The sequence below is a fragment of the Canis lupus genome, chromosome 10, assembly GCF_003254725.2.
Source record: "Canis lupus dingo isolate Sandy chromosome 10, ASM325472v2, whole genome shotgun sequence".
Taxonomy (NCBI): Eukaryota; Metazoa; Chordata; class Mammalia; order Carnivora; family Canidae; genus Canis; species Canis lupus.
In genome coordinates, this window is record NC_064252.1 from 57,729,082 (window position 1) to 57,752,183 (window position 23,102).

General features: G+C 39.5%; 2 long non-coding RNA genes across 2 annotated transcripts in view; one reads left to right on the forward strand and one right to left on the reverse strand.

Annotated features, from left to right (window-relative positions):
- LOC112672495 (uncharacterized) overlaps positions 1-18,502 on the reverse strand; it is a 38,743-nt gene extending 20,241 nt beyond the window's left edge. Inside the window, exons 1-2 of the long non-coding RNA XR_003144314.3 lie at positions 18,345-18,502; positions 5,316-5,413 (exon numbers count right to left, since the gene is read on the reverse strand). This is a non-coding gene — a long non-coding RNA (uncharacterized LOC112672495). The remainder of the gene's footprint in view (positions 1-5,315; positions 5,414-18,344) is intronic.
- LOC118350084 (uncharacterized) overlaps positions 1-23,102 on the forward strand; it is an 87,246-nt gene that overhangs the window by 58,356 nt on the left and 5,788 nt on the right. Inside the window, exon 2 of the long non-coding RNA XR_004803241.2 lies at positions 1,931-2,000. This is a non-coding gene — a long non-coding RNA (uncharacterized LOC118350084). The remainder of the gene's footprint in view (positions 1-1,930; positions 2,001-23,102) is intronic.

A 23,102-nucleotide genomic window follows, 5' to 3' on the forward strand; every position in this document is an offset into this window, starting at 1 on the left:
TCTCCCAGGTCTGATAAAACCCCAATAGGGGTCAGGCTCTGGTAAAATAGTTTCACCTGAGGGGAGGCCTTATTAAGAAAGACTGGATGCTCTGGCATATTTTCAAATCGTTCCTTTTCCCCTACCCCTACTGGAAGCACAAGGAGGTTTTTCTCCAACATAAGCCATAAGGACCTGGTGGAACAACTGGATGTAAGCCTCACAAAAGTTTGGGGGGCCCTCTATGACTGAGTCCTACCGGAGTTTTTAACTCTCAGGCTTGTCCACATTGAGCCTTTGGCAATTCCTCGATAGCATTTCAGGTTTTCCTACCTTGGTACTGGTTCCCATAGAGGTTTCTGCTCTAGTAAATTGTTATTTTCTGCATTCACCTGTCTCTCCTATTGTGGAGGCATTGGTTTGTGCTATGAATTCACTTCTCTGATGAATCTAAGAAGAGTTGTTGATATTTCAGTTTATTCAGCTTTTATTGTTAGAATGGAGCAGTGACTCTGAGCTCTGTCCATGCCAAATGGGAGTATGGAAGTCTAGAAATCTATTTTTCAAGTTGAGTCTGATATCTGGGTTTGGAACTCACTGGCTTTTAAACTTTAAAAAGGCAATATGATCTTGTTTCAGAGAAAAATCTATGAATTTACAAATCTTTTAAAAATACATAAAATTGGTAAAAGTGGAGGCTGTTCTGTTTGGAGTGTGTGTTGGTGAGGTAGGGTCCCCTTGTTTTGTCCTCTCAGACCCTCATCTGATGGCAGCACCAAACTGCCTTGTAGAGTCCTTCAATTACCATTCATAGGGCTCTCTCTAGCATGGAATAAGCCAATGATCTCTGAAAGCTCTAGGAGAGGGCTGCATGTGTGCCGGAGTGTCCTACCAGAGCAAGGAGGGACAGCATCCAAAGGGAGAATGACTTCAGGTATCTGGCCTGTAATTGCCACTGGAAAGTGAAGCCGGCAGGAAGGTGATGCAGTTGGAATGGAAGTTAGAAATCTACCTGCTGCGCAAAGACCTTTTTGCAATTTGCCCCCTTTAAACGGTCCTGCTGGTGCTGGGTATTATTTAGTTAACCCAGCCTAAGGGGATGTTTTAAAGGTGGAGGATTGCCCTGGTGATGAACAAATATGAGAAATAAACTTCCAGTGGGGCTGGGTTGCCTGCTGACTGTGATTTCCTGATGATCTATAACAATGGTTATTCACTAACAGCTGGCGCATGTCTCCCTCGGACAAAGCCACTGGGAAGCGCAGGCGCTCAGATTGGTGAACCAGAACCGTTTCCCTGGTAACCGTTAACTAGCACGTGTTTTATTGTTTCCAACTGCTTTTCCTGGGGTATTTGCAGGTGGTGGGAGATGCTTTCTTAAAGAGGGGTCATAACCTCATGAACTTTCAGATGTTGCAACAAATTGGGGAACAAAACATTTTTTTTCTCTTTCAAATATATTAAGTAAATCTTATTACATAGCATTTTCAGGACAGATGCAGCCCAACAGTTTTTCTATTTTGCCATTATTTCCAGATGTTACCAATTTTAAAGTCAGAGTTCCCTTTTATTATCAGGTCCTATAGGAAGTCAATACTAGTGTTGTGTATGGCAGCAGTATATCATTTTGGCCTTTGGGGTGTGTTGTGGTTATACACTTTGCTATAAAGTGGGAAATCCAACCATAAAATCTGAGTGTATTTTTAGCTGGACTTCAAATGGTTTGTATGCTTTGCCTATTCATTAATTTAGCTCAATGTTTTTGCCCTTACTGGAAGTTTTCTTTCTTGTTTTTAATGCACCAGAAAACTTGTAGTGTTGCTATAAAATACAAGACCAAATAAGGTAAGACTTGGTCATGTTAGAATTTCCTTCTATATTTATTTGACATATTTTTGAAAGGATCAGTTAATTTCCTGATGGATAGCTCCCTCTTCTGTCTGGTTTCTAGAATTCACGTCTCCTGAAACCACAGATGGAAGATGCACCATGTACCGCAGAATTCTGTAGCTTTGCTGAAGGTAAATATAGTTACTCTATCGAAAAGCAAATTCATAATGGGAATATGAAAGGTGTTTCCATCGTAATTATTTGGTTTAAAATAGAGTCATAAATCCTGTAAATGCTGAATGAAAACACACTTTTAAGTTAGTATTGAACAGATATCCCTGAAAAAAATGCAGCCCTCATCGATCATTTGTGTTAACTCTATTTGAAATACCTGGACTTTGGTCAAATAAGCATTTGTAGCTTGATTTGCAAAGAATCCAAACAATACTGCAACTCAAATCTCTTCTTGAGCCTAATTTGCAAAGCCTTTTCTTGGAAATGTTCTTCATGTGTTTTCAAACATGCACCTATTTATAAATTACATGCGTGGCATTCAAATGCTCTCCTCCAGGACCTTAGAATGTCTAAAAGGCTTTTTTAAAAAAAGTATTTAAAAATATCTTTGTGTCCTTGGGTCCAGTTTAGTCACAACAAGCAAGAGTTAGGGTTATGCTCTGAAAATGAACACAAAAAGATCTACAACCTAAACTCATAACCATAGAACTAAAAGAGCTAGTAAATTATTTACGATGATGAGGGCAATTAAGTACAGTATTTGTTTCACAGTGATAAAGTTTGACTGTGGAGGAAAATATTGATTCATTTCAGATTTACCCCTCTCATTCCCTCCAGTAGCAGGGTTTGGGGGCTTATATGACCCTAATCACATAAATATATATGCAATGAGCACTGTTCATAATTCTCTGCTTTGCTTTTGTTGGGGCAGGCACACCTGAATGAGAGACCTCATTTCCCCTCACACACTCCTGTTGGTATTGTGTCATTGTCATCTTAGTTTTATTCAAGAGGTATAAATAGTGATTTGAGCATAGTGGAGTAAGAATCAGCAAACTATTATTGATATTGAAGACTGAAGCATACATTTAAACATTTTAAATTACATCCTCATCTCCCAGGTAATGCTCTAAGTCACGAAGCACTACATGGTAAATCTCATGTGTAATTAGGGATTGTCGGAAATTCATACACCCAATTCAACCTCCCCTTCCCCAGCAAGGAGCCCAGAGAGGGTAGCTGTTTGCAATGAGGTGGTGACATAAATGGTTTTTCTGGTTCACATCTGAGCATTCTTTTGGCCAAACTACACCCTCTGCAGTGGTCAGGGAGTTCTTTACTATTTGGCTGTGGCTCCATAAATAGGACTTCTGTGATTTCTTCCCTCCTCCCAGTACACCTACTCTCCCCTACCATTTCCAAGATTTGCATCCCAATGGATTGCTAGCTGAGTGACTTTGGATTAGTTAACTAACCTCTCTGTGCTTCAGTTTTCCCTTCTATGGAATGAGGCTAATAATAGTGCATTGCTCATAGAATTAATACCAGTGATAGGCATGGCACTGTGACAGTATATAGTAAGCCCTTAAATATTGGCTATTTTTATTACTATATTTTTTCTGCCATTCTTTATCCAATGTGTACTGTGGTCTTCGTTTACTCTGTAGCATGCAGTAATCACTTTCGAAAACAACTGAGGATTGCACCCCCATGTTCATAGCAACATTATTTACAATAGTAAAGGTGGAAGCAACCCAAGTGTCCCTGCAAGGATGAATAGATCCATTGTAATATATACATATACTGGAATACTATCCACCCTTAAAAAAGAAGTTTTGACATGTGCTACAACATGGATGAAACCTGAGGATACTATGTTAAGTGAAATAAGCTAGTCACAAAAAGGCAGATACTGTATGATTCCACTTACATTAAGTAGCGAGAGTAGTCAAATTCAGAGATAGAATGGTGATTGGCAGAGGCTGGGGAAGAGGGCATAATGGGGAGTTGTTTGAGTACAAGAGTTTCAGTTCTGCAAGATGAAAAGAGTTCTGGAGATTTATCACAACAATGGGAATGTACTTAACACTACTGAACTGTGTATTTAAAAATGGTTCAAAAGGTGAATTTTAGGTTTGTGTATTTTACCATCATTTAAAACTTCTAAAAATAAAAACAAGTGTGCAATTAGAGCATATTAGTCAACCTGGACATTCTGACTTCTCAGTCCCAGCGTTCCTGGTCAGTGCAGTGGGTCAGAACGGAGAATATTTTGGGAGTTAAGTGTGTGATAACAGGTCATATCTGTTTTAGTTCTGTTTCTTTCCTCTAGGATTGCTGACTTCTTGCCAAGGATGGACTTAATTTCTAGGGCCTTATATTTCATGGACCAGATGAAATTACAGAAGCACACTTTCTTCCACAGACATATGAAGAAACTCCAGAGACTTTTCAAAAAATACAGACACATGAAGAGCAAATTTGATTGATCAAGTTTACCATTAACAAAAAAACATCTTCAGGGGGTGGTATAGGCTTAAATTACCTTACTGAACAAAGCAAGCAAAGAGGTAGAGAGAGAAAAAAAGAAGAAAATTTCATCTGGGGCTAGGATTTCTTTTCAAAATTCCAGTTTAATTATCATTATTGTCTACAAAGATGATTAAAAGCATCATATAGTTCCAGGATAAGAAGCAAGTGCAACCAGAAATGAGTTTATGCTAAATTAGCATTTGGTAATTTCTTGTCATAATCTGATATAAAAGTTGTATCCCTTTTATTTCAATTCATGAATTCCTTTGTATTCAATTTTAATACCCTTTTAGTTCCAGTTCAGTAACATATACTGCATATCTATTATACAGTGTCTCAGATAGACTTCTGGGTTGGAGTTTTTTGTTTTTTGGTTTTTTTAAAAGCTAAAACTTAAAAAAAAATGTTTGAAGTAACTGAATACACTGGAAATAATAATAGCCATCCTTCCAAATAACATTCCCATCGTGATCATGGGACTTACATAAACTAAATATTTGTAGAGGAAAATTCTTCAACTATATTATAGCAAGACGGTCTTCTTTCAGACATGCTAGTAAGGAACAGTCACCACACAAATGGATGAGTCTGCTCAAGCCAGCCCAAAAAAGGGACAAGATAGGTACTTTTACAGCTCATCAAAAAGAGTAACGAAAATAGTGTAACAGGATATCACCAACATGTGCCCAACTATGTCACTTTTGAAATGCCACATTTTAATTCTACTTTGTTTTTATGGAATAACAATGGGAAGTTTTAATTTAAATGTTATAAGTTGAACACTGGCATGAAATTATTAGCTTGTTCAGGCACACTATCACAATCCTAATTTCAGCAGCATCTTAATAAAAAGCCTAGGTTTATGAATCTACTAACTGGCCCTTTATTGGAATCCAAAGAGATCAGTAACAATCTGGAAATCACAAAATACACAGGAAGAAGAAAAACATAAGACTTACCAAGAAAAACATCTGTAACAGCGTTAAGACAAAAGGCCAGTTTGATGACATGATTCATTCTTTCAGCATCCACTACTTATTCGGACCATCTGAAGGCTCTAGACATAGGAGGGGGAAAAAGGTGGTGGTTTTAATATTAAGAGCTGTGAAAGGTGAGAAATGGACCTTGACAAACACATCTAAACACATCACTGTATTTCATAATAGAAACATTTTCCTTTTCATTCTCAATATTTCTAGTTGAATAAGTACCCACCACTGCAAGGATTTGTAATAGAAACATTTTGAGAGAGAGAGAGAGAGAGAGAGAGACATCATTAAGTGCATTTTGAAAGGTTCACATTTAGCTTTTAACCAAAAGCGAACCTTTGGTGGCTTTCCAATCCTTTTCAAGTCAAGAAGCCTTAGAAACTGAAGTCAAAGAGATCAGATCTCAGCCTACCTCTTTCAGCCCTTGAGAATCCCTTTTCCAGGTAGTTTCCCAAATAGTGACGCTTTATCGGAACCCTCAGTTCTTCTCCTTGGAAGTTATTAAATCAGCAGAAAGACGGACAATCATGGCACATGAAATCTAAGTTTTGTATAGGAAACGGACAGGCAGTCTACACTTTGTTATTCACTTGATAGACAGAGCCATTTTGACAGCCCTAACCTTGGAAACCACAGGTCCTGCTGAGCTCAGCAGGAGTCAAGCGCTGAGTACCATCTGTCAAAGCTTTATTTTCCCCTCCTTATCCACGCCTTTACTCTAAGATGCTGAAAAGAGCGCTGAATGAAAAGTCTGCTACCTACAGTTAAACTTGTGTGCGTCCTAACGCTAATGTTGGGGTAAGAAATTCACCCTGCAGCCTACCAAATTTGGGTGAACTGTATTAGGTATGCTATGTCCTTCCTTAATAGTTCTCTTCCGAAGAAAGTGGGGGGGGGGGGGGGATGTGAGAAACTGTAACTGCACTCCCAACAGCTAATACTACAAAATTAGGAAATTGTACCTATTTATGTTTTTTGCCAACTCTGTGGCTAAAATCATGGATGGCTTGGAAAGCTCTCAATTCTAAGGATTCGTGGGGTTTTTTTCTTAATGTAGTTTAAACCTGTACAAAAACAAATCTGCTGCTCCCCCCAAATAGAGGTTTTAATGGGCTAACCTCTTGCTTCATAAATCTCAGAGTGCATAAATAAAATCCACCCCCTCCATATCATAATCAATTCTAAGAAGTTAACAAGCCTAATCATAATAAAATCAATTAAGTCATGCTACACTTGTATAGAAGATGATGTATCAATTGATAATAAAGGAGTTAGAAACGGCATTGCTTTTGATTAGGTGCTACCAAAATGCTACATAATTTTTGAGGTACAAATTTATTTTGCATTAAAAACTTTGTATATTTAATGAATAATTTTAGGTGTCTATTTGAAATCTTTAAATGTAGAACACCATTTCTAGCATAAACAGTTCAGAAATTTTCATAAACACAGAATCATAAAATAGAAGTTTTGAGTTTAAAAGTTGAAGTGAGGTCTTTTCTTTTTTTGCAGAATTATTCCAAATTTAAATTTTCAGTTAAATTTTGTGCTTCATTCTGACTTGTTTTACCTAATCACTCTTCCAATTTTCCTAAATCCTAAAAAAAATTTAAGATAGTATGTCTACTATATGCACTAGATTTACTATTTTACAGTAAGTATATTCATTGTCTAATAGATAATTACATTGTCAAGAAGACATTGTAAAAATAAGCATTTAGTTGATTACAATTACACAAATATGTACTTTTTGCATTTTATATTTTACTCAATGTGCCATATGTATGTTGTACAGAGATTTGAGAGCTCTTACATATATATGCTTAAAATGCTTTATGTAAGATATTTTTTTATGTAAGATATTTTTAATAAACTACAAACCCAAAAGGTGATTTTCTTAAAGTGACCAAGAATACTTTGCAATGTCGAAACTAGATAACAAATAATTTCTAATTATTACCAGATTGAATTTTTGTGTGTCAGTTTTGCGAGACACTTCAGCCATATATGCTTTTGTGAATCCATGTGCAAATGCATTTGGACAAAGTCTGAATTGAGTGGGGACTTGGCCCCTTCCCTGAGCTTCCCTCACCTGCCCTTCCTCCTTGGAGGGGCTGATGTCCTTTGAAGGCTGAGAAGGAAGCTGACTTTGCAGGCAGACAGGGTCCCTGCTCCGTACATACCTCTTCCACCAGGGCATTAATGCCTGAAATCCTTTCTCCTGGGGGGCAGGAAACAACTTTTACCACACCAAGAGAAAATTCAAAGGCAAATGCCCCCAGGGAGAGAGAGCACGTGGATTTAAATTAATCTTGATGACAGTTATTCTGAGAGCAAAAAGAAGCGGAGGAGAGCAGGAGGGGAGGCCCTCCAGATGGAGAAGGGGTGAAGGCAGGAGAGGCAAATTGGGGCTTCCTCAGGGTTTCACCTAAGGAAGACTAGTTCAAGGGTCCATAGAGTCACCTTTGCTTGGCATTATGCATGTGTAGGTTTCTCAAGTCTCACTGTTTTTTTTTTTTTTTAAGATTTTATTCATTTATTCATGAGAGACACACAGAGAGAGAGAGGTAGGCTCCATGCAGGGAGCCCGATGTGGGACTCAATCCTGAGACTACAGGATCACGCCCTTGGCCGAAGGCAGGTGTTAAACCACTGAGCCACCCAGGGATCCCAACGAGTCTCGCTGTTAATGTCAATTGTCATAGTATCAGAATCTGAGCGTTCAAAGGATGCTCAGGATCGTTGAGTGAAATTCTACATTTATAGAGATGAGGAAGTTGAGATACAGACAAGCCTACTCTATAGTTTATCCAAACCTTGGTTTAAAAGCTATTTCAATGTGATTTAACTGTGTTTAGATCCTTCCAGAGAATTTAACTTAATAATTTGCTTTCCAGACTGTCAGTGACCATTACATCCCGTGTTTTATATTTTATGTATATATTCGTACTGCAGTTGTTTCTAAAAAGGGTGGAGGCAAGTCCTTATGTTTACACTGTAATTTCGAGTTTATGAAGTACTTTTTTTGCATGGACTCTTACTTTCTTAGTTGATGTAGTATAACAGCTTCTCTCTCTCTCTTTTTTTTTTTTTTGGTGGGAGAGTGGAATCTAAATGTCATGTTTATTATTTCTGTAGTCATTTCAAGTCTACTGGGTTTATTTGAGCATGTGCTAGTTGCACTGTTCTACAGCAATCCTGGGGAGTCAGAATAATATTCATTCAACAAAGATTTATCAAAGACTTGCCATGTGCTAAGAATTGGGAATACTAAAAGCATTCGGAGACACTACATTATAGCAGATAGTGTGGCAATGACAGGGCATACAGAAACATTAACTACGGACTCACGCAAATATTATAAAATTACCACTCCACTAAGTAGCATGAGGGAAAGAGACCTGAAGGGGTGAGTGGGTCCATAGGGTGAGCTTTTCCTATCAGACAGGTCTGCAGGGCTCCCTGAGGAAGTGGTGAAGGAGCTGAGGCCTCCTGGGAAGGGCAGAAGGAGAGAGAGAGATCCCCAGGCAAAGGGTGTGCCAGCCAGTGTGTGAGGACCTGCAAGAAAGCTGGTGTGAGGGCAGCTTGGACTGTGAAATGGAGAGTGACAAGGAGGCCAGACCCCACAGAGTTGAGTGGACTGTGCTAGGGATGATGTGGCTTTGTCCTAGGGGCAAATGGTTTGAAGGACAAGTGTGATAACCTGACTAGATTGGGTTTTGACATGACCATTTTGGCAGCAATGTGGGAAAAGTCTGGGGGAGAGTGGGGCCTTGGCTGGGAGGGGCTGACTTGCTTGTGGGGCGAGCAGTACCAACTACGTGTTCCCACTGCGCAGATGGGGCAGCTGAGGCCTGAGAAGTGACACAACCAAGCTCAGAACCCATGTCTCCTAATTTTTAGGACCGATATTGCTGGCACCTTTCGCTATCCCACCTTAAAGTGTAACACAGATTTCTGTTGTTTAGTGTTTGCGCTCTGAAAATGATATTGTTCAGGAGTGTTTGAGGATGCCACCTCAATGCATACCCTTGTATGAGACAGTCTAGTATGGTGATGGTATGTAAGGGTCCCCACAGTCGGGGAGCTGCTTCTGTCTCCATCTTGACAGGAAAACAAAGTTCCCACCCAGTATTTTCTCTCTGTGGTCTTTTTATAGAACCACATAGGTTAACAAGACAGTATTTTAATTCTCATAAGAAAACTGCAAGATATATATATTGTGTGCACGGTGGAGTTTCAAAGAGGCTGAGCACTGTGTTCTGGTTTCCTCATCTATAAAGTGGGGATGAGAATATTACTGTTCTCAGAGGACTTAACGAACTATGCTGACAAGGCTTTCAACACAGCAATGAGCACAGATGGAGTGCTCGGTCATTGTTCACTCTTGTTATCTGTGGAGTTCAGGGCCAGATTTAAGGATAATTTGTAATGACTGCATTAGGTCTCATCATTACTACATTCGTTTTTCTCTTTATAATACTTGTTTTATTTTAAAGAAATAATAAAAGTAATTGAATAACTACTGAAAGTTTAGAAAAGAGTCACCTATATCTTGTTTATCCTGATAAAACAGGATAGGTTTCACAAATGTTTTCCATGGTTTTCTAGACGTGTGCCTGTCTTGACATGGCTGGAATTATAATGTACCAGTTTTATTTTATTTTTTATTTTTTTTGTATTTTTTTTGTACCAGTTTTATAACCTGCTTTTCCTCTTGATATTGTAACAGAATTTTTCATGTTGCTGCCAAGTCTTGGTGAATATCATGTAAAATGAGCAAACGTTCCATATTTTAATTAGCCATATCCTGAAAAGAGAGTATTTTGGTGGCTTTCAGTTTTTTCCTATTATAAATAATGCTGTAATGATCATTTTAGTACATGGAACATTTTCTTCATTGGGATTATTTTCTTAGGATACGTTTTCAGAAATTAAATTGTAAATTAAATTAGAACTTGATATTTTTATAGTATTTGCTACTTATTACTAACTCATGGTCCTACTCTATTCTAATTTTAATATAATAACTTTATTTTATAAATGTTTTTCATTTTATTTGGCTTTCAACCTATTTTCTAAAGAAGTGATTTGTTCAAAGTCATGAGGCTGAATAATGATAGAAATCGTACTTGAAGTCTTCTTTCCATTATACCAATGATTCAAATAGGAAAAAAAAAAATTCATGGTCCAGATGTGAAAGAGCCATTCCTTAGGACTAGCTGAAGCAGCCAAAAGGGCAAAAATCTAAGATCTGGGAATACTGAGTTCTGCTACCACCAGTCATCTACTGTTTGACTTCAGTCTTCTCAACTGTAACATAGACTCATTGATTCTTGCCTGTATATCCTGGGAAGTTTGAGGCTTGCATCATGCTCTGGAGTACTCTTGGAGAAGTGTAAATCACTGCATTGGTATAGGGCAGATCTTGCTCTCTGAATCCCGAGCACTGACTTGCTCTAAGAAGCTGTAGTATAGTGCTTCTCAGACTTGGATCTGTGGAAGAATCATTTGGGGTTCTGGTTAAATGCAGTTTCAAAAGGTCTGGTGTAGGGCAAAATTTAATTTTTTTTTTTTTTGAGAAAGCTCCACCCTCAGTGTGGAGCTCAAAGAGAGACTTGAACTCAGACCCCGAAATCAAGACCTGAATTAGTATCCAGAGTCCGATAATTAACTGACTGAGCTACCCAGGAGCTCCTGAGGCTTTACATTTCTTACAAGCTCCCAGACAATGTCTCATGCTCCTTCTGCTAGTCCATGTACCATACTTTAAGAAGCTGGCCAAAATAGCCACTCCGAGTGGTTGTTCACTGACACAGGTGACTATGCCCACTGTGCAGAGCACTCTGTCCACAGAGCAATTTTAATAAGTGGAAAAGAGTAAGAGTTAATAGTAGTTGGCCAGATGCTCCCAGAGTGGGGTCTAACATGCTGGAGTGTGCAGTATGTGAATATTCCTGACCTGTTTGTGGAGGAAGTGTTCTCTGATCTGTTTCCTCTTGAATGCTGGAGATCCCCTGAACCTAGGAATGTCCCTTTTCCTGAGATGTGGTAGGAAGTGGAAAGCAGTAACCTGGAATAATATGGAAAGGTCCTAGCCTTTTATTATTATTTCTCTTATCTGAACACAAACCCAAGAATGAATTTTTCCATCCTCGTTTTATATTGTTGGCAATCCCACCAAAGTCCCCTTAAAAGCTGACCGAGAAAATTTGCCAGCAGCAACTTAGGAGCCATATGCATTGTTCCAACTCGTTCCAAACATCTGCTGCATGAAAAGAAGCAAGATCTTGCAATGGCTGAGGGCAAGAGGGCATCTCGGAAGTGGGATGTCCCAACGCTGCTCTGAGGACGCCCTTTCTCTGCAAGCAGGCTGCCCTGGGAGGCTCCAGCACCTGTTCTTACACATTCCTGCTGGCTTCTGTTGTTTGCAATTGCTGTCAAAAGCCTCCCAGGAGAGGGCCAGATGAGCCTTGTCAGGGAATAAGAAAAGCCGAGAGTGTGGCAGTTGGCCTTACAAATGCGAGGATGTTCACAGTCCCAGTAGGGACTCTCATTTCCCTTTTCACATCACCACACGCCTCTTGTCAAAAGGAAATCCTTTGAGTTTAGGTACTGTGGCAGGGAACGTTTCTTTGAAACTCAGGTGATATTGATAGCCGAGTTCTAGTTTTCTAAATGTGAGACGCCAAGGGCAGGACCTGGAGGTACCCAGTCCCTGGCCTGGTGGACTTGCTACCCAGAGAGTCGGCTGGTAGTTTTCAAGAAGGAAGAAGAGATTCCAAAGTCGGAGCACAGGGAAAGTAGTCCACCTGTAAATCTGACTTGAGTCCTGAAAGATTCACATCACTTTGGAGGAAACATTAAGGGGGAGGATATGATAAGCGTCCTTTTATTTTGAAGTTTTGCCCTGAAGACCTCCTTGGGAGGCCTGCACAGTTACTTCAATCTGATAGTTCAGTTGGCTCTGTCCTTGAACATCACTGTAAGTCTGCATCTTAGGATGTGTGAACAGTTTTTGATATAATGGGGACATGACTTTGACCATTTTTTGTATTTATCTTATTGTAAGTGGTAGGGAAGTAGGATTCTTTTGTCTCAAATGAAAGGTTTTTCTTCTTGTTCATTGACCTTTAGAGTCTCAGTTTAAAATTTAAAGCACAGAAAATACAGAGGACATCTTCTAAAGGGATTCTTAGGCAGCAGGTTTTATACAATTAAAAGTTAACTCAGTAAAAGATACATTTTGGAATTAAAAGAGAGTGTTTACAGCTTAAAAATGATGCCTTTCCTTTGTATGAAGGTCCCTCATCCTACTGGCTCTAGGACAAAATGAAGTTACAATCTGTATTTCAGAATACAATTTCTTTATCAAAAAACATAATCACTATCAGGCTCCTAAATTTTCTTTGCTCAAAATATTAATATGATTGTCTCAATTCAGTTTCATTGTGATAAAAGTGGTTTGAGCTATGAAGGCTGTTGGAGTCTTTACAAATCTAAATAGCAGGAAACAGTAATGTGAGCTTATTTACTTTGCTTAATAGAATACAATTTACATGTAGGAACTACAATCAGAGTAGATTTAAGCAAGAAGCAAAAACTCTCTTTGAATTGAAATGTTCTTCTCTTTTGCCCAAATATAATCATTGGATTTTGATTAAACTGATGTTAATTCCTTTGGTCCACTTGAGGTTTTATATACATTTTAAAATAGAAAAATCTCTTCTATAGGTAATGATTTTGTTAGGAAACTATGAAATGAGGCCTTTTACATTCAAATCAGGTCATCTGGCTACTAAAAAAATTACTGTTGTTCTCCTTTGGGGATTTAAAATTATTATTAGAATGGTGATATTCTAATGTAAATTATAAATATGTGATTTTACAATGGTTATCAATAGCTAAAGAATGTAATACAAATTTAAAAAATGTTCTTGAAACTAGTTTCATTCATGAATAAGGAAATCTGATTTTCAAAATGGCTGGTTTTAGCTGTTGTAGAATCTTGCAGAAGTCAATGTAAAAGATTCATAGAATGCAAAAGAAAATCTGGTTGCCTTCCTCACAGGAAACAGTTGAAATACTTAAGATTAAAACTGTCAGCCTAGAGGCATATGTATTTTCACTCTTCCACAGATACAGGAATCGCTTCTGCCAGAGGAGATTCTAGCAAGTGTTTTTTGCAAGGCCTCTTCCAGGGGACATTGCCCTGTGTCCGCTCCCCCTCACCAACCTTTGGGGGTGGGGGGCTGGGAATCAGGGCTAAAAGCTTCGTTCCTACCTTGACAACAAGTGGAGAAACTCTTCAAACTTAGGGTAATCTGATGCCTTCTCGAAGGAGATGTGGAATACTTCCAACTCTTGCCCATTCTCATAAAGAGGGCATAAACTGCAAGTCTTGTCTTTCAACCTCTCAAAGTTCAAATTGGCAAAGAAGAAGTCAAACTCTCCCTCTTCGCAGATGACATGATACGGTACATAGAAAACCCAAAAGACTCTCCCCCCAAGATGTCTAGAATTCATACAGCAATTCGGCAGTGTGGCAGGATACAAAATCAATGCCCAGAAATCAGTGGCATTTCTATACACTAACGAGACTGAAGAAAGAGAAATTAAGGAGTCAATCCCATTTACAATTGCACCCAAAAGCATAAGATACCTAGGAATAAACCTAACCAAAGAGGTAAAGGATCTATACCCTAAAAACTACAGAACACTTCTGAAAGAAATTGAGGAAGACACAAAGAGATGGAAAAATATTCCATGCTCATGGATTGGAAGAATTAATATTGTGAAAATGTCAATGCTACCCAGGGCATGTACACATTCAATGCAATCCGTATCAAAATACCATGGACTTTCTTCAGAGAGTTGGAACAAATCATCTTAAGATTTGTGTGGAATCAGAGAAGACCCCGAATAGCCAGGGGAATATTAAAAAAGAAAACCATAGCTGGGGGCATCACAATGCCAGATTTCAGGTTGTACTACAAAGCTGTGGTCATCAAGACCGTGTGGTACTGGCGCAAAAACAGACACATAGATCAATGGAACAGAATAGAGAATCCAGAAATGGGCCCTCAACTCTATGGTCAACTAACATTCGACAAAACAGGAAAGACTATCCACTGGAAAAAAGACAGTCTCTTCAATAAGTGGTGCTGGGAAAACTGGACATCCACATGCAGAAGAATGAAACTAGACCATTCTCTTACACCAGACACAAAGATACACTCAAAATGGATGAAAGATCTAAATGTGAAACAAGATTCCATCAAGATCCTAGAGGAGAACACAGGCAACACCCTTTTTGAACTTGGCCATAGGAACTTCTTGCAAGATACATCTATGAAGGCAAGGGAAACAAAAGCAAAAATGAATATTTGGGACTTCCTCAAGATAAGAAGCTTCTGCACAGCCAAAGGATACAGTCAACAAAACTAAAAGACAACCTACAGAATGGGAGCAGATATTTGCAAATGACATATCAGATAAAGGGCTAGTTTCCAAGATCTATAAAGAACTTATTAAACTCAACAGCAAAGAAACAAACAATCCAATCATGAAATGGGCAAAAGACATGAAGAGAAATCTCAGAGAGGAAGACATAGTCATGATCAACATGCACATGAGAAAATGCTCTGCATCACTTGCCATCAGGGAAATACAAATCAAAACCACAATGAGATCCCACCTCACACCAGTGAGAATGGGGCAAATTAACAAGGCAGGAAACCACAAATGTTGGAGAGGATGTGGAGAAAAGGGAACCCTCTTGCACTGTTGGTGGGAATGTGAACTGGTGCAGCCACTCTGGAAAACTGTGTGGAGGTTCCTCAAAGAGTTAAAAATATACCTGCCCTACGACCCAGCAATTGCACTGCTGGGGATTTACCCCAAAGATACAGATGCAGTGAAATGGCAGGACACTTGCACCCCGATGTTTATAGCAGCAACATCCACGATAGCCAAACTGTGGAAGGAGCCTTGGTGTCCATCGAAAGATGAGTGGATAAAGAAGATGTGGTCTCTGGATACAACGGAATATTACTCAGCCATTAGGAACGATGAATACCCACCATTTGCTTTGACGTGGATGGAACTGGAGGGTATAATGCTGGGTGAAGTAAGTCAATTGGAGAAGGACAAACATCATATGGTCTCATTCATTCAGGGAATATAAAAAATAGTGAAAGGGATTAAAGGGGAAAGGAGAGAAAATCAGTGGGAAAAATCAGAGAGGGAGACAGGACATGAGAGACTCCTAACTCTGGGAAACGAACAAGGGGTAGTGGAAGGTGAGGTGGGCAGGGGGTGGGGGTGACTGGGTGACAGGCACTGAGGGGGGCGCTGGGTGGGATGAGCACTGAGTGTTATGCTATATGTTGGCAAATTGAACTCCCCCCCCCCCCCAAAAAAAAAAGTCAGCAGTGGGATTCTGACTCCAGAAAGAGACTTAGCATTTGGGGGAAGGAGCATCTGCATCCATTATCCTTTCAGAGGTGGGAGCAGCAGAAAGACTGCTACATGGAAGCCTGACTGATTTCGGTGGGGGGACAGGTGCCTTCAGGGGTGAAAGCTCCAGTAAGGAGACATCCTGTTACACAGGCAGCCAGACAATCTTCACATTGTTAGATTGCTTTGGAGGAGCTCTGAAAAGAAATCTTTCATTGTAGGAAAAAATGCCTATGCTCTAGTGTGAACTATTTAAACCAAATTTAGTTTTTTGTTGAAAGTAAAAGTAACTTTGGCATTGTACTTTCAAAACTGGTGTATTTTTGAAACACCTTGATCACACACAGATTCATTTGTAAGCTTATGTAGTAAGTGCCTTATAGAAACCTTTGAATATGTTCTGTCAGAGTAAAAATCCCGTGTCATGGCATTTATTCAGCCTAGAAAATAGATTTCTCCCCCACAGTATCCTTCCTGGCAATGTGTATATTGTCATTTATTTGAATATGCTTTATGGGGTTAAGCACTTCTGGTATATTTTTTATGCCAGACAGCCTAAGGAAGCCAACAGAGGCATGGCATGATTAAGCTTATAGGTCACGAGATAAATTTACATGGAGAGCCAAGTTTCCAGCTTTAAGCAAATGACTTATCTGTAATGTGATGCAAGTACAACCACTGACCTTTCAAATGTTAGCTGGGCTTCAAATGTCCGGAACAATCAATATGTACATTATTGTTTATATTTTATGTTCCTGATCCCATTAATGTATGCCTATGGAGTGCCGGGACACCATTAGTTTCTGATACTTCTGAAGCTACTGGGTGGCATTTATCAAACAGAAAGGCAGCACTTATTGACTTGTGACAGTTTTTGAGTTTCTCGAGCTCAATGTTTCATGAGCTGCTTATCTAGTTTTGGTAAGCAAGGCTTTTATTGCTCTGAAGCCTCCTCAATTAAATAGTAATGAACCAATTTGTTTAAAGCGAATCTTTAACTTGCAGACTCATTAATTTCTCCATTGTGAGTGTCAGAAGATGTGCTCTTGAGCAGGGGAGAACAGAGAAGCATAGTGCGATGATTGCTGGGGGTGGGAGCTGGGAGGCTGGAACTACCTCTAACTGGCTGTGTGACCCTGGACAGGTCTCTTAATGTTCCTGAGCCTCCGGTTCCCTAACTGGGAAGGATCTAAGGGGGTCCAGATAATCACTAAGGTCCCTTCCAACATGGACATTTAATGGGTAATGGAATATCAATATGCAAATACATGAGTAGCAGACTTACCAGTAAGTGCAAAACTGAGATGTGGGGAAATCCTTCAACCACCCCACCTCCCCTCTGAATAAGGAAATAAGAAAAAGCTGCATTCCTTCTTATTTGCCCAGAATATAATGGACTCATTGTGAGTGTCTGGGAGAGAGGTATTTGTGAAGTAAATATACCTATAACAAAATACATATAAATGCAAATATACTTGAATGTAAATAAATACATAAGAATATATATTTAAATATAAATCTATAGAATCTATTTAAATATAAATCTACATAAGAACAAATATAAATATATAAACACCTCACATATATGCAATTATATGTATATGATTATACATAAGCCTGTAATTATATATACATAAATATATATAATTTATGTATATAATTTTTTTTTTACTTCACTTTCTCCCATTCTACGTATCTTCACCCTACCCCCAAAATGCTCAAAGTGTAAAGTGCCACCTGTTATTGAGACAGAATAGGAACTCTTATTCATTGAGGAGACCTTCTGTATTAACACCCTCTTTCTAGAGGTTTACTACTGGAGAGTCTAATGACTTAGAATTAACCATCCATGGTCCAATTAAAAAAAATCATGAATTGATGAATTGGTTTCTAAATTCTCTGTGTTATCAACAAGTTGCTGCATCACTGAAGCTATAAGACATGTCATCCATTATTAACTTTGATGGCATTAAAAAAGATAAATTAGATCTTTTAGGAAGAAATGAGATCTCACAAAAGTTGCCCTTCTAAGTGGACATGGTCTCAATTTTCTCTGAGTTTCATCGCATGTATTTGTTAGAGTTTATTCTGGTTTCACTCAGATTTTATTGATTGTTTAGTAAACATTAATTGATGATAGAGCCTTCTTAATATGAACAGATAATAGATAATCAATGTGTAATGCAGTTTAAGTGATAAAATACCTTTGCCAGGAATATAAAATCTGCCATAAGGACTAGAAATGCCTTATTTAAGATACTAAAATTTACAATGAACAGTTTGGAAGGTAAACCTATCTCTTCGATGCACAAAAAGTTAAATTTACTTTTAAGACAACAGTACTAGATAGGAACATATACAGAAAACATACTACTTCTAAGGCACATTTAAAGTATAAATATACACATCTAGGAATAAACTAGCATCCTTTGAGCTCCTGTAGTTTGTGCTAGGACAAAGGTAAAAGGCAATAATAATAAATCCAAAATAACATCTGAAATTTGAGCTCAATAGTTGATTACAGAGGGAATATGTTCTTACCTTGGCTTTTGCAAAAGTCCTTATTCTTACTATTATTTACTTCTCCAACCTAAAACAGTCTTTTGTTTCATAGCCAGAATCTTATTTTTCTAATATTGCCCACTCATGGCTCTAGTATCTGCTGCAACACAAGATGTGTTGGGAAAAAAATGACTTAGGCAAGCTTTTAATACCTCAAATTGGACCCGCCCTTTTATCCCACAATCCTTTTTGTGTGTCTCATTATTGATCGGACATATGCTGTTTTTTGAAGCCTGGGAATTACCAGGGCACTGTTTTATTTGACTGTTTATCTCTTTAGCAAAACTGTTGCCATCTCTGACCTTTCAAAAATGTTTATGACAAGGTGTTTGCTGTTAATTGCACGCAGGAAGGAGTGAAAAGCCTCCTGGTCCGATCTTGTATTTACCAGAAGATAAGATTTTCTTACAAAATCAGTCTTAGAAGAGGCAGATTTGGGTTGTTGTTTTTACTTTTTTACATAGTAATATTGCTCAAGAAAATTACTATTTTCTAATTAGCAGATCACGTGATAGGATAAGTAAAGATCTAGCTTTACAGAAAGTATGCAATAGCTCTACTGGCCTAGATCTGTTTTCAGACCTAGTGGAAATGCAGGAATAGAAATATAGAATCACAGGCTGGAAAGGACCGGAAAGACCATCTAATTATATCCATTTTATTTTGTAGATTGCCAAAAAAATGTAGAGAAGTTAAGGCACTTGTCTTCTGTTCCTTAATCTATAGGCACCACTTCAAAGTTTGTTGACCACCTGTCTAGTATTTTATTAGTGTCAGTGAGATGCAAAGCTCTACGCAGATGCAGGTAATTGCTCTGGCTTGGGTTGCCTTTGTAGAGACGACAGGTTGCTACAAGTCCTGTGGACAGGCAAATTTTTTAAGTTACTTTCAGAACAGGGAGACCTTCTATATTCTCATAAGGCCCCACTTGATTGGTCCTGCTCACCACTTCACCTTCATTTCTTGCCCCCTCTCCATCACCCACACTGCCCCACCATACCACCCTTTCTTCTGTTCCCAGGACCCTCTCATGTTCTTTCCCACCGTGGCTTTTTTTTTTTTTTTCTTCAGCCTGGAATGATCTTCCTCCCCATCTTTCCTCACCTGGTCTCTAATCATCATTTAGGTTTCAGCTCAAATGCCACTTCTTCAGGTAGGCTTTTCTTTACCACCCAGGGTAAGTATGATGAGAATAGTAATAGAAGTGTGAACTAGCTGCCAATTCTGAGCCCTTAGTTAATGCCCACTCCATTGTCATATGCATTTACTGAAAGTGTTTCCTCATTCATTTAATCCTCAGAACAGCTGTGTGAAGCATGCTTATTTGGTAGTTGAAATGATCCTGTTCTTTTTTTTTTTTTTCTCACTTCTTACCTGTCTTCCCCTCTGCCCCATTAGACTCTGAGTTGCATGAGAACTAGGACCTCATTCTCTCATTCCTGCTGTTTTCACCAGATCTAGGATAATGCTGGGATCTAGGGGCTTCTTGATAAATACTGCATGAGTGAATGAATGAATTTGAGGAAAGGCCACCAGACAGTGAGAATGGAATAGGCTGTGGGGGGGTTGACCTCCTAGTGAATGTGTGTGAGGGGTCTCCCAAAAGCAGAAGCCAGACTGATGAGAGTGGGGATAAGTGAGCGGGTGCATCAAAAGTGGGCTCGGTGTTCAAGGACGTTCGTTGGCAGAAAGGGGAGTGGAATGCTAAATGGCAGTAGTGGTTTTATGCTTTTGTTAAGAAATAGGAGCCTTCCACACTTGCAACTGAAGACTGTCCCCTCACTGCTCTTTAATGATTATAGATACATGAAGACCGGTCTCTGTCTCATTTGCCCAACAATGGGACCTGCTGAAAAACTGAAATAATGGCTTGACCACAGAGTTACTGTCCATCTTCATGCCTTTCACCCCTGAGTATGATCCTGGGCAGTCATTTGTCAGGAACATCCTTGGGGCAGACCTTCCCTCGTCTCTCTCTGTGCAGTCAGGAAGTCTAGAAGACACCAGCAATGTGCCTTTGAATCCCAGCAGACACGTAATTCCTCCTTTTCTGCACACTCTGAATCTATAATGCCAAGAGCATTACAATTACTTCTTTTCCTTGAATTTTTACACCGGGACCACAGAATAGCAAGTGCTGACATGAGTGGCTCTGAACCATTCCCACATTGGTCTGTGCCCTGCATGGCCAACCAGAAATGTTTCCATTACATTGTTCTTGTTCCTAATGTGTGCAATAAGTAGCCCCTCATCCCTTCCACAGCACTTACTGCCATCAAAAGGAGGGCAGTGCCAGGAATATCACACGTGAAAGCTATCCCCTTTAAAGGTGGTTTGGGGGTAGTAGTCCTTCTGGTTTCTCTAATGGGGCGCTGATATGAAATCATGAAACCTCAGTGGGAAGGGACATTTTGTTTTTGTGAAGACTATTATGACACCAGATACTGCTACTATTTCAGGGAAAAAAGTATTGTTCTTCTTTTAACTATAGCAAAACATGTCTCTTTCTCAGCATCTATTACAAATAAAGATTCTCTGTGGAATTCTTTGTGTGTGCTCTCTGGTTAGTAATTTTAAAAGGTTAATAATTCAAATGGAGCCAGTGTTATAAATCAGACAACATTAAGGTTAAAGTGCAAATGTGGCTCATGACACAATCTGGCCCAGAGTTTCTTAAATGAGGTGCTCCAGGCACTCAGGGATCAACAAGTCTTCTTCATGAGCCCCTTTTCCAGGCCTTGCAGGATGGTATGTGTGTGGGGGGGCATTCTTGGTCCTGGGTCACAACTTATAGTAGCACCTGCAAGCTACTATGACATCCAGAAACACCCTCGCACCTTGCAAAAGACCTATGGGCATTGGCAATATGTGCTTTGGCCATGACTTGGCTCAGGATTCTTTCACACAAATGCCAGTGGTGCCGGAGGCTAAGATAACATGAACGTGTTAATCTGGCCCCACGTAAGACAATAGGGAGTGGTGTGTCCTGTGATCGCTGGAGAAATGTGCATGGTTTGCTCAGAGGTGTTCAAAAAGAAAGTTTAATAGTCGTTAACTTTTTGCAACTTTCTCAATGTGTCTACCTCCACCCTCCCGCCTCCAGCCTCTGCTTTTCCATCTGCCCCCTCTTCCATCACACTGACCTAAGGTCTACCCACTACACTGTGCTATATAAAGTGAATTCATGGCATTTTTCTCTTGTGAGCCGTGAACTCTTTGAGGGCTCTTGTCTTAGTTTGGCCCTATATCTCTAGCACCTAATGTTGTATTTGGCACATAGTAGGCTGCCTTAAATACTAGTTGGGTGGGTGGGTGGATGAATGAAAATTATTCTAGGTCTTTAACATCTGAATTGATGACGGATATTCATATTTTAGTTTCCCCTTAGTCCTCATCTGCTGTGATTCCAAGGAGGCGTCTCTGGGTTTCCTATAAGTTGTCTCCTGGCACATGGACAAGGGTTTATTTTCATGTCCCTGTGTCTGCTCTGTTTGTTCAGGAGTGTACTGGTTTTGCTGCACAACTGGAATAATTGAAGCCCGAGATGGTAAAAGCTTGTCTCCTGAGCTCTCATTGCAGTGCTTTGCCCAGGATCACATTTTGCTTCCTCAGATGTGTGAGGGTTCAGCAGCTTGTGATTCTTCCTACTAGCAACGTGTTCAGTTTCTTGCTGCAGCGCATGGCAGGGGAGTAGGGCTCGCCTCTGTTCCAAACAAATCCGGTCCGGTTGGTGTTGGGTGGTGATTTCAGTGGAGATAAAAACTCCTTCCATTCCAAATCAAGACTTTCCAGAGCATCTTCTAGATTCCCCTTCCTTCCTACCTTCCTTCTTTTTCTCCCTCTCTCTCCCTTCGCTCCTCCCTCTCTCAGAATTCTAACCTCTTTCTCTGGGTTGGATCTATATGAGAGATCAATTTTGCTGAATGTCCACCCTCTTCCTGCCATCTTATTTGGCTACAGAGCCCCTACACAGAGCAAGAAATATATCAAAGCTAACATAGTAAACTTCTTTCCTGTCCCCAGGAGCTTAAGCAGGATTTTATGTAGAAAATCTTTTCACTAGTGGATTAAAGATTCCTAGATCCTTACAACATACCTCCTCTTGTTTCTATTCATGTTATTATTTCCTGGCGATGTTTTTAAATATCAAGAAATACTGTTAATTCAGATACTTCTTTCTCCTCATATGTATGCAGTTTGGGGTTTGGTTGTTGTTTTATTTTATTTTATATTTTTTAAAGAAAGCACACACTTGACCAGCTGTTTGGTTTCCCACAGCCCACATGCACATGCCCAGGGTGTTCCCCTGTGATTTTCAAGGCCTGGCTCTCTTCTGATAAGGTCAGCAGCGCACACAGTTTATCCACATCTGCTGTGTTCCTCGAGGTCAATCAAAGTATTCTTCCTTCTGGGGCTAATGGGGATCTCCCAGAGAGACACAATTATTGCACTCGAAAAATCTATTGATCTACATTGTATGGTTCACCTGGTATTTGGGGCCCAGGGATATTCTTTGAAACAGAGAGATCCATTCAGGGGATCCAGAAAAAGAATACACTAGCAAATACACTCATGCTATACACTTGCCAGTATTTGCTGCTACTGCTGTTAGAATGGCAGAAGGCTGAGTTCATTTGCCTCAAAATGCCAACAATGTAGGTCATCTACCATTATTGACTTCATTGGTTGGAATTTAAGTTTATGAGAATAGTTGTCAGGCACAGTCACAGATCAGAA